The sequence below is a fragment of the Sinocyclocheilus anshuiensis genome, unplaced genomic scaffold (genome assembly GCF_001515605.1).
Source record: "Sinocyclocheilus anshuiensis isolate Anshui unplaced genomic scaffold, SAMN03320099.WGS_v1.1 scaffold246, whole genome shotgun sequence".
Classification (NCBI taxonomy): Eukaryota; Metazoa; Chordata; class Actinopteri; order Cypriniformes; family Cyprinidae; genus Sinocyclocheilus; species Sinocyclocheilus anshuiensis.
In genome coordinates, this window is record NW_015542356.1 from 2,533,837 (window position 1) to 2,536,191 (window position 2,355).

Here is a 2,355-nt window from a genome sequence, read left to right on the forward strand (position 1 = left end):
CTAAGGAGATGTCAAATTCTCCTGGTCTCAGCATCGTTCAAACTGAAGACCTTGGTCTCGGGTTCTTATAATATCCAGACCTGATCCCCCTCTCACTTCCTATTTTCCAGCTCCCATGTTAGTGTGTCATGCGTCCACAAATAGACTGAGCATGTCAAAACCGTGTCTTCATTACAAATATTGTCTCGTTCTTTGATTCTGCTGTTTGAGGGAACTGTCAGCAAGGCACTTTCATCACTGTGACCCTTGATGTACCCTCAAAGCACCATCAGTAAGACTCAAGATCCCCTTCAACAACACCAAGCCTCCAATGTTTTTATTTTAATTTTTACTCGTGTTGTACTGAATATAATTTATTCATATTATACCTGTATTATCATTAGTTTTTATAAAAGTGGCTATTATAATAATGATTCACTATTAAAATGAAAATATCCAATTCTGTGGGAGAAAAAAGACTCAAGTAGCTACTATCTTGCTACCAACTACTCTAGTGAATCCAGTGTAAATGTTGGCTATAAACGAACTACATCACAGTCACATGATTTCAGTGTTACATCGCAAAGCTTTCAACTATTTCAGTCTTTATTTAACAAACATTTTGCCTGAATGTTTGAATTTAATTTGGAGTAGCCTGATTAAAAATATGATGTCTTGAAAGTGAAAAACTGTGAAAAAAGCTTTAAAAAATCACAAATTACTGATGTATTTTATGTCGTAGAATAAAATATGAAAATATATTAAGCTTGTGTTAACCACAGCATTTAACCAAAAACCCATTGACTTCAGGATGATGGCACTGGTAGTGCTAAAATGCTAAATCCTTTCCAGATTTTGACGTCCAAATATACATAATTCCTGCAACACTTTATTGCGGAGTGACTAACTAAAAGTAGTGAGAACAATAGCTGAACTGTTTCCAATCACCTTAGCTTTTCCAGTAACAAAACCACTTTTAGTAGATTGTGGCATGACCAAATCTGCAGTGTTATGGATGTTCATTCAAAAATGTTTTCCTAACCTGTCCTCTTTCTTTTATTTAACTTTTGAATCAGTTTGTTCATGTATCATTGCTCATGTATACGCATGATTCACTGATCCAAAACAATATTCACCAGTGATTGATTAATTTAAAAAGATTGTTAACCCAAAAATGAAAATGCTGCCATCATTTACTCACCCTCATGTATATCTTTGCAACACAAATTAAGATATTTGTAATATTCTCATCATTTTTGCCCATCCACTGAAAGTCCATGAAACTAAAACTTTAAAGCTTTAAAATGTACATAAAGACATCAAAAAAGTAATATGTATGAATCAAGCAGCTTCTGAAGAGACACACTCACTTTTTTTAAGGATCAGATTTAATTTAGTCTTTTATTCACATATAAACAATTATCAACAGACATACATGGAGCACATCAAATATGTATTTGTAATGTATTTAAGTATTAAAAGTTGATAAATCAATTTAGAGAAAATTAAGGCCCTTAAAAAGTTTTTTAAAGTCTTAAATGCCATTTTCCAAGTTATTAAATTTTGTATTATCTTTTCATTATGTATATTTGTCCGAATAGTGGGGTTCTGTGTAGTTTATTTATGGAATCCCGCGAGATTTGACGTCATCTGTTACGGCGCTCACTGACTGACTGTGCCGCTGCGTGATAGCGCGGGGCTTGTTGATCGTGCTCTCGCTGAACTTCTGACCATTACCGCATGCTCCCATCCGCTCCCATGATTTTTGTGTCCTCTCCTGCAAACATTCTAATATTGTATATAATTTTCGTGCATCAGGGCGCCGCTATCAATATGGGGATTATTTAAATCCCTTTTGAATGAGCGCTCGCAGTCGCGGTTCACTTTCGATTTCGCGATCGCGCGCGCACTGTGTAAAGGGAGCACGTCTTACGATAAAAGATATTTGTCAAGGAGCTCGGGATCTGTTGAGGAGCAAATCCTCCAACATCTTGTCAGTTATCTCTCCTTATTTTTAACCCGTGATCAGTCAAATCTGACTTCTGCAGCTCGTGTTGGATGCAGGGTTGTTGTTTTTTTCCACGAAATTGGGCTGCTTTTAAACTGTTGCCATGGGTTGATTTCGCCCAGTGGGTTAAAGGTTTGAAATATTGCATAAATTACATTTGGTTGAAACGCTTGTACTGAAATGCATTCTACCTGTAATAAAACTGTGGTAAATGTTTTGGGCCACACTAGTAGGAAGCTGTGTTTTAGCTGTGTTTAGCTGTGTTCTAGTAGGAAGCACATTTGAGCTGTGTTTATGATAAATGTGCATAACAGTGACTGTAAAATATGTATTTTAGGGATGGAAATGACATTTTTATATTTGGGACA

General features: G+C 35.9%; 1 long non-coding RNA gene across 1 annotated transcript in view; it reads right to left on the reverse strand.

Annotated features, from left to right (window-relative positions):
- Window positions 1-1,946: 1,946 nt before the first annotated feature.
- The window catches only part of LOC107691811 (uncharacterized), an 18,318-nt gene continuing 17,909 nt past the window's right edge, over window positions 1,947-2,355 (reverse strand). The window contains exon 3 of the long non-coding RNA XR_001634578.1: window positions 1,947-1,960. This is a non-coding gene — a long non-coding RNA (uncharacterized LOC107691811). The remainder of the gene's footprint in view (window positions 1,961-2,355) is intronic.